The sequence below is a fragment of the Gorilla gorilla genome, chromosome 14, assembly GCF_029281585.2.
Source record: "Gorilla gorilla gorilla isolate KB3781 chromosome 14, NHGRI_mGorGor1-v2.1_pri, whole genome shotgun sequence".
Lineage (NCBI taxonomy): Eukaryota > Metazoa > Chordata > Mammalia > Primates > Hominidae > Gorilla > Gorilla gorilla.
This window is the reverse complement of record NC_073238.2, coordinates 82,997,958-83,008,191: the sequence shown is the minus strand read 5'-3', so window position 1 is coordinate 83,008,191 and position 10,234 is coordinate 82,997,958. Positions and strand designations below refer to the sequence as shown.

At 33.6% G+C, this 10,234-nt stretch overlaps 1 pseudogene; it reads left to right on the top strand.

Moving 5' to 3' along the window:
- Window positions 1-6,410: 6,410 nt before the first annotated feature.
- Window positions 6,411-8,109, top strand: LOC101124547 (heterogeneous nuclear ribonucleoprotein A1-like; annotated as a pseudogene).
- The last annotated feature ends 2,125 nt before the right edge of the window (window positions 8,110-10,234 follow it).

The following is a 10,234-nucleotide window of genomic DNA, read 5'->3' as shown; positions in this document are numbered from 1 at the left end:
TTAAAAACTTGGTGTACCACTGGAGTAATAAAAAATAATACTGAGAAATGAGATACATTTTACTGTGGAGTCTCTTAAATATCATCCTTAAAGTCCCTATAGCATTAGCACTTTAATCATTAACATATTTTTTTAAAAATTACACAAGAAGTCCGGGCATGGTGGCTCATGTCTGTAATCCCAACACTTTGGGAGGCCAAGGTGGTCAGATTTCTTGAGCCCAGGAGTTCAAGGCAAGCCTGGGCAACATGGCAAAAACTCATCTCTACAAAAATTAACAAATTATCTGGGTGAGGTGGCATGTGCCAGTAGTTCCAGCTACTCAGGAGGCTGAGGTAGGAGGATGGCTTATGTGTGGGAGGTTAAGGCAGCAGTGGGCCGCGATTGTGCAGCTACACTCCAGCCTGGGTGACAGTGTAAGATCCTGTTTAAAAACAAACAAACAAAGCTACCAGAAAATGAATTTAAAAAATTAGAAAATGTATTGTATTAATACATAAATTTTAGGTAGTACAAAGTCCAATTCTTGTTATAAGGTGTAACCAAAGTAGAAAAATTTAAGACATGATAAGTTTGAGGGCCTATCTAGCTGTATGAATAACATGTTTGCTGCTTTAATTATCAATTAACTGAAGTAAAACTGCTAGTGTTTGAAGGTATGCTTGTTTAAAGTAATGTTGTCTTGAAAAGTAGAGCAAAAACAAAAATAAACAACTAAAAACAACAATAAAAACTCTTTTGTGTATTATACATTGTGACATATATGCAGTGCTTTACTCTTTTTTTGTCAAATATATTATAGAGACATAGTGAAATGACACTTCAGTATTTTCCTTTTTTCTATGACTGTTCTTCCACCTTTATTCCTTTATAAGTCTTCCATGAATCTGTTAGAGATCAAGGTGTTAATCAAACTTAACTGATAGGCACTATTAGCATCTCAAAACTCCATCCCTCCTTAGAGGACACTAAGTGTTCTATGATTAGGTCATGCCAATCATGTCTGTCTTCATAATTATCCCAAGAGACATCTTAGCACTTATACAGTGAACAGTAATGCACCTCATAATGTTTTTTTGTTTGTTTGTTTGGCATAAAAACATCAGACTGTAAATTAGTTATCAGGTGAAACTACTAAAATAATCAGATCAATGGTGCTGAAATAAATCTATATATTTCTGTTTTCTTCTTGCATCATGCATATTCACTCATAAACTTTTGTGTTCTTGAGCGTATACACAAAGATACAAACTGCATACTCCTTAAAACCAAATGTACCTAAAAAAAGAGTTATATTGAAAATAATGCATACATTTTATACATTTTCCAGCTCACTAATATAACTCAGTGATAGGTTATATCTTTATCTAAGTGAAATATTTGTATATTTTTCAGAGCTTTATAAAATTAATAACTTTTCACATGACTGAAAATAATCAGATATAATTCATATTGCCTATTTCTAAAGAGGTACTTAAGTTGCTTATAACATTGGTTTGTACCATAGTGTAACTGGATTCTGTCTAAAAAATTTAGAAAATTATAATTTAAACATAATTATTATGTCATATAATGATTCCTGCTATTTGCAATAAAGATTTTTATTACATGCATGGTTAATCTTTATTTTTAACATAAGCTTAGAGTCCACAATGTAAAACAATTAATAACTAATACATTCTGGGACCTTTATCTCATATTTAGACTTCCCAAATGTGTTGACTTTTCTCCAAGGCTGATTAGAAATAATTATGTGGCTTGTAATAATTAATTGAGAATCAAATTTTTCTTTCAGAAAACATTTCCTCTGGAATTAGCTATCTTCAAATTACCTATGACTTTTTATATTTGCATAAAAATACTTTTACTTTTCATTAGATTTAAGAAAACAATTCAGTAACTTGCGGATATCTGAATGATATAAAAGCCCATGAATTAAAATGATAGTGCCTGTATTTTATACATTAAAAAACATGCATTTCTTTAAGTATAATTAAGTGTGCAAATTTGGAACTTATGTTTCCTTATGAGTGCACAGATAATTTAATATACAACACTATATGTTTATTTTTGCTACTATCCTATAACAATATTTTAGTATAGTTTTACTATAAAGTGATTATCTACAATATTAATATGGAATATGAAGCATAACAGAATTAAAAGTGAAAAGAAAATAATTTCTCAAAACAACTAAAATATTATCAATTTAATCATAACTACTGATTATGAAATATTAGTAATAAAACAAGCATAGTATATTCACTATGCCTGTATACATTCAAGAATTTTGTTCATAAGTAAAATGTGCAATTCTGTAGCATTTAATTTGTGAAGAAAAGCAACTAAAATATTTTTGTTTGTTGTATCCCCTTATGTGTTTACATATCCCATTTGTTCCGCAAACGTCTATTGGCAGCCACTTAGTGCCAGAAATTGCAAATTGATACAGTATTATCTGATGAGAAAAATATCAATAAAATTTCAAGTGAATTATCGTTTTTAAAAATCTGTTCTACATTCTTTTATTCTAGCCAGTCTCTCCCACTAACTATGAGTCCCTACATGATCCTCTGCCTTTCGTCTCCTGATATTGGGACTTGGATCACTTCTTTAAATATTTAAAAAGGAAAGATTGCCAAGGGATTATGTAATTCATTGGGCCAATAATTGATATGTATACTCTCAAGCTCGTGGCTCTCTCAAAGTGATTTTCTATGTGTGCCAACTTTATCAACTATTTTTATTTTGAAGGCTAATGACTCTACACACATATTAAGAATACCTAATGAGACTCCTTTTGTGAAAATAAGTCTTTACGTCATAAAGATGAAATATAGGGACAAGCTTCTACATTTGCTGAACTGTTGATGACCTTTAATAATTGTGGTTACTCTCCTCATTTTATTCTAGGTTCATTAAGCTCAGTATGCTTTTAATGCATCATTCTCTCTAGTGTTTAGCAATTCATTTGTTCAACAAGGATATGAGTGCTACTGCAAGCTCTAGTTGAGTGACTAACCAGCATAAGCTATTTTCTTTAGTTGAGGCCAGGAATTGAAATGTGTACTGACTTACAAAATAGACTAATATCGTTAAAGAATAAGTAGAGTATAAAAGAAAAGAAAAACCCATGTTTCAAAACTAAATGAAAGTATCAGGTAGTATGCTTAAAAGTCTTTTTGAATAAAATTAATGTTGTTATAAACTTCCATACACTGTATCTAGTTTTAAAAATAAAAACAATTTTAAAATTCAATAAATCTGAAAAAGCAATCAAAACAGTGCAGAGATCACTAGATAATGTCTACACATTTATCTCTGTAGATTTTACAAATGTATTGACTTTTCTCCTGAGCTGATTAGAAATAATTTCAATTACATTGCTTCACAATAAATAATTGAGAATCAAATTTTTCTTAGAGAAAACATTTCCTCTAGAATGACTTATTTTTCAATTACCCATGTTTCTTTACATTTACATAAAAATACTTTTAATTTTCATGAGATTTAAGAAAACGAATTCAATGTGCCAGGCACCCTTCCTAGAACTACAGATATATTAGTGAACAAAACAGCAAAACTCTTGCTTCTTGATGCTTACATTTCAGTTATAGTAGTCAGTGGATAATAAATACAATAATTAAGTTATATTCTATTAAGGAGTTGATGAATACCATAGGAAAAAAATAAAGAAGAGAGTTGTAGACAAGAAAATAAAGCTGTGCCTGGAATCCCAGCACTTTGGCAGGCCGAGGCAGGCAGATCACCTGAAGTCTGGAGTTTGAGACCAGCCTGGTCAACACGGCAAAACCCCGTCTCTACTAAAAATACCAAAATTAGCCTGGCGGGGTGGCAGGCACCTGTAATCCCAGCTACTCGGGAGGCTGAGGCAGGAGAATGGCTTGAACCTGGGAGGTGGAGGTTGCAGTGAGGTGAGATCGCGCCACTGCCCTCAAGCCTGGGCAACAGAGCAAGACGCCATCTCAAAATAAACAAATAATTAATTAATTAATTAATAAACAAATGAATAAATAAGGCTGCTATGGAAAGAGGGTTTCAACAGCATACGATGGACAATATCAACTAAGACAAATATATCTATAGATACCCTAAACATCAGTGTGAACTGACTTGTTTTTATTTTCTTCCCTGAATTCATTTTCCACCTCATTCTTCCTGGATTCTCCAGAAATTCATTTTCCTTCATGTATACGCCTACATACTCCTTATTAAAGTACCTGGTTTGGAACTACATACCCCAGGAAGTGTATCTGTGCATCCTTTTCCACCTGATAACCCCCACCAGCATTAGCTCAGACTCATTTGAATTTTTAATAAAATTAAATAATAATAATTTGTATCTTGACTCTAAGCGAATGCTTCCCCTTCACTTCCTTTCCCTATTTTGGGGGGGTTTTCTTTCTCCATCACTCAGTATGTTTACATTATCAATTGACTATTAAAATTTTACCCATGCTGGCCGGGCGCGGTGGCTCACGCCTGTAATCCCAGCACTTTGGGAGGCCGAGGCAAGCGGATCACCTGAAGTCGGGAGTTCGAGACCAGCCTGACCAACATGAAGAAACCCCATCTCTACTAAAAATACAAAAATTATCCAGGCATGGTGGTGCATGCCTGTAATCCCAGCTACTCGGTAGGTTGACGCAGGAGAATCGCTTGAACCCGGGAAGCGGAGGTTGCCATGAGCCGAGATCGCGCCATTGCACTCCAGCCTGGGCAACTACAGTAAAACTCCAACTCAAAAAAAAAAAAAAAATTTACCCATGCCAATATAGCACTCTTTGAGGCCTTTTCTCCTCTAGAAAAAAACAGAAGAATCTCTGAATACCAAAGACTAATAGATAAATCACATCTTTTTTCTCTACCAGTTATTCATTGACTAATAAATGAAATTATAATTTCAAGTTTTGTGTTGTAGAAATGCTAATGTATGTGGTGTGTGGGAAATAAGGATGCTTATTCATGTAATGCATATAATTGTTATGTATACAATATGTCACAGTATTATCTAAGCTATTTTATGTTAATGAGGAGTAATAAAACATTTCATAATTCCAGATCCATGCTTTCAGCTATTGAATTTTTTTAAATGGTGAATTTCTTAGACCTCACTGAAAAAAAGCCATTTTTTATGACTGAAACAATTTGAAATTTTCCCTGATGTATAAAGGGTTAGTGGGAATTCATACTCCACAGTCACACTGCCACCTAATGGAGGAGGATAAAATGGAAATCAGACACTTGTTTCCCTTCCTTCAGTTATAAGTTTTTGGTTTTTCATTTCTGTTTATGGATTTTGGTTTTGAGGATTTTTGTTTGTTTGTTCTCTGTTTTGATAAAAGAAGGACTGTCCTGCTTCCAAGTTAATGATTATCAGTTAAAGGGTCCAATTACAACAGCTCAGCAGTTTATTGACCTACACTTTAGATATCTTAAGGCCTAAATGGAGAGTTAAAATCTTCCAGTTGGTAAAGTTCCAATTATCTGAGATTTCTGGTCATAGATTTGCAAATTGGAGATGAAAGTTGCTCTGGGCAACTTTCTATATTATCCTTCTATCCTTGCATTTTCAGCAAACTGAATTTAGAAATGCTATATTTGGTTGCACTAAAATAATAGTAATTACATTTAGTTACATGAATGATTCAAGATTTATGAGATTATTTTTAAAGTAATAATACTAATAGTACATTGTCATTAAAAACGCTTCACTAAAATCCTACTACACATTTTACATTAATTATATCATCTAATTGTCAAAACACTCTGATTTTGTAATACTACTATCCCGTTTTTTTAGATTAAGCACTAAGGCTTAAAAGAATCAAGGAAAGCTATCAAACTCATACAACGAGTAAATATTTGTTTCCCAACTACGGATCATAATATTTCCCATAGTTCAACTTGATAGCAATTATGATATTACTAAATATGTTAATTTCAGTTTTTAAAGTAGAGTCTTACATTTATATTCTAACTTCCAATTCAACCTTTGTAACTAGCTTCCCAATCTGTCTATCCAATCTATAAGAAGACAAATAGACCATAAACATTCAATTTAACATAAATGTTTAAAAGCCTCTCGACAATTTTTAATTAATAAAGATAATAGCATCTAAAAGAAAATATATGTCAGAGGAATATCCTGTAACTGTGGTATTATGAGATAGAATTTTTTAAATCAAAAATAATAAATTATTGCTAATATGTGGTTCACCTTAAAAAAATAGTAACCTGTCTAGTTGGAAAATATGATAGGAACTGATCCCCTTAGTATATAAAACCAAGATCCAAAAGGTATGACCAAAAAGTCAAACCTTTTGTAACATCCTTTCTGCCTGTGGACACCACCAGGAAAGCATTGTTGTCTCTTTTCCATTGCTGTCATGTCTAAGTCAGAGTTTCCTAAAGAGCCTGGACAGCTATGGAAGCTCTACATGGGATAGTCTGAGGAGCCATTTTGAGCAAGGCAGAATGCTCACAGACTAGTATAAGAGTCAAACACCAAGAATTCCAGGGGCTTTGGGTTTGTCACATATGCCACTGTGGAAGAGGCAGATGCAGCCATGAATGCAAGGACACACAAAGTGGATAGAAGAGTTGTGCAGCCAAAGACAGCTGCTGCCCTAAGACAAAATTCTCAAAGACCAGGTGTCCACTTAACCGTGAAAAAAGATCTTTGTGATCTTGAAGCAGAAATACCATTCAACCCAGCAATTCCATTACTGGGTATGTACCCAAACGAATATGTCATTCTATTATAATGATACATGCATCCGTATGTTCACTGCAGCACTATTCACAATAGCAAAGACATGGAATCAACCCAAATGCTCATCAATGATAGAATGGATGAGGAAAATGTGGTACATATACAACATGGAATACTATGCAGCCATAAAAACGAAAGAGATCATGTCCTTTGTGGGGACATGGATGGAGCTGGAAGCCATTATTCTCAAGCAAACTAACACAGGAACAGAAAACCAAATACCGAATGTTCTCACTCATATGTGGGAGCTGAAGAATGAGAACACAATGGACACATGGAGGGGAACAACACACACTGGGGCCTGTTGGGGGTGAGGAGAACATCAGCAAGAATAGCTAATGGATGCTGCGGTTAATACGTAGGTGATGGGTTGATCTGTGCAGCAAACCACCATGGCAAATGTTTACCTGTGAAACAAACTTGCACATCCTCTACATGTACCCCAGAACTTAAAATAAAAGTTGAAGCAAAAAAGATTCAATATGCAAAAACAAAACAAACAAACAAACAAAAAACACCTAGAAATATTAGACCTTTATGAAAACATAAGTAGACTGAAAGACAATAAATGAGACAATAATTAGAAAAATCTATTGTGCTTATAAATGGGAAGATTCACTATCATAAATATTTCATTTCTCTTCATTTTGATAAATTTTGTTTAAAAAGAAGATCTTTGTTGGTGGACATTGAAGAACATCACCTAAGAGATTACTTTGAACAGGATGGGAAAAATTGAAGTGACTGAAATCATAACTGACTGAGGTAGTGGCAAGAAAAGGGGTTTGTGTTTGTTCATTTTGATGATCATAACTCCTTGGATAAGACTGTTATTCAGAAATACCATCCTGTGAATGGTCACAACTGTGAAGCAAGAAAAGCCCTGTGGAACCAAGAGGTGGCTGGTGTTTTACCAGCCAAAGAGGTCGAAGTGGCTCTTAAAACTTTTCTTGAAGTGGCCATGGAGGTGGTTTTGGTGGGTATGACAACTTTGGTTATCGAGAAAACTTTAGTGGTCCAGGTGGTTTTGGTGGCAGCCATGGTGATGGTGGATACAGTGACAGCGGGCTTGGCTATAACAGATTTAGTAATGGTGAGAGTAGTTTTGGAGGTGGTGGATGCTATAATGACTTTGGCAATTATAATAACCGATCTTCAAATTTTGGACACATGAAGGGCAGAAACTTTAGAGGCAGAAGCTCTGACCTCTATGATGGTGGAGGGTAATATTATACTTTGCCAAACTATGAGCCTAGGGTGGCTATGATGGTTTCAGTAGCATCAGTAGCTATGGCAGTGACAGAAGATTTTAATTACTGTCAGGAAACAAAGTTTAGCAGGAGAGGAGGGCCAGAGAAGTGACGGGGAAGCTACAAGTTACAAGATTTGTGGAGTCAGCCAAGCCTAGTGGTGGCAGGACCTCACTGCTACAAAGAAGACATGTTTTAGACAATACTCATGTGTATGGGGGAAAAAAACTCAAGGAACTGTATTTGTGACTAATTGTATAACAAGTTATTTTAGTTTCTGTTCTACGGAAAGTGTAAAGCATTCCAACAAAGGGTTCTCATGTATAATTTTTTTTCTCCCGTGTTGTTGATTGCTAAACACAAAAGTCTGATCATGATGCCGAATATATGTGTCTTGTTTTATAAAAAAGGTAAGACTTTCTTTTCTACTTTCAAACATCAACTATTTTTTAGTATCAATTCAGAACATACAACTTCCAGAACTTAGGAAGAACAAAGAAAAATATAATGTGATACACTGAACCTGGTAGAATAGAAAACAGGTTAAACATCTCGCATTAGTAATCAAGCTGAAGTTACATTGGTGAAATCTAGACATTTCAAGAAAGAAAACAGTTTCAATAACCATTATAAATAAAAATGCAAATTATTTTAAAAAGCAGAAAACTCAAGGCTTGCTCCTTTCCACAAAAATAAGTGCCAGACATTAAGGATGCAATCTGAGACCTGAGAATTGTAATTATTAATAAATTGTAACTGAAGCAACAGAAAGCTATTTTTAAATATCTGAGGTCTCATAAATTAATGATACATGAAATATTGGGTGATGGGGACCTCCTCTGCTTTGCCTGTGTTCTAAAGGAAGTAGCATGTTTTAGGAAGAGCCGATTTTTGAAGCTAAGTTGGTAGAAGATATAAGAAAAGTAATGTTCTATACAACAATGGTTCCAAGAAACAGTGAAAATATTATGAAATGACATATAATATGGTTATTCCATTAAGTATGATGTTAGTTGTAATTTTCTTTGATGTACCTTATGAGGTTGAGGAACCTCCCTTCTATTCTATATTGGCCAGGAGTTTGTTTTTTTTTTTTTTTTTTTAATCAGTAGTGGGCATTAAATTTTGTCAACAGTTTTCTCAACATCTATTGAGATGCTTTTCTGATTTTTGAAAGTCAGTTTGTTATTGTTTAGACAGTCCTTATTATATCCAAAAAATCTGATATTCTAGGTGAAGAATATGGGATAAAAGCTTCATTAATCAGGCCAATGGCACTGTCTAGCACATTTTCAGATTAGCTTTGTGAAAATATTATTTAAGTTTTTCCCCTTACATCTCAAATCCATTGGTGCCTACCAAATACATATGAATGCACATACTTTTAGTATTTTTTTTTTCCTTCCTGTTAGAGAGTGGCAATTTCTCAAATATGCCAGAGTGGTTCTTAACTCCAACTGTGATCAGGGTTTAATTTCTGAATTACACACCTCGATTCAAGGATTCATGTTGCCAGTTGTATAATAGTTAAAAATTTAGCAATTATTGATTAAATATTTTTTAGGACATTTAGGGCTATAGGAAACTCTGTTTAAAGAAAGAGTATTGCTTTAATAGAACTATTTTCCCATTTTAAATCAAAACTTCTCTCAACCTATTATATACATAAGTTTCTCTTGGAGAATATATCTATAATGTACATAGAAGCAAAGACTCTGTGGGGACAAAATATGTATGCTGCTGATCTGTAAGGATAGTTAGAAGAGGCAGGGGGAATTCATTTCCTATGCAATCCATTTCAGGTTTGGGAAGGAAAAATTTAAACACACATGCAAGAAAACTGCACTTGAAATATTCAGTTGTGTCTATTATACTAATGATACCAAGTTTTATATATATATGTCTATATATACACACACATTTCTAAAACATTTTTGCCTTTTTCTTAATAATGTTGATATTTTTCTGTGTGTGAATTTCTATTTTTCCAAAATTTTTAAAACATAATTTCAAATATTCAAGGGAAATTTTTAAAACATACTGAATTCTTATCTGTCTGAAAGTGTCCCTTACTGACAGTGATTTATAGTCATCATAATTCTAGAATAATTTCATTTTAACACAAGTTTTTCACCAAAAGAAGTTAAGTGAATGATGTCATTTAAAAATTGAGTTTCAGAATATTTTA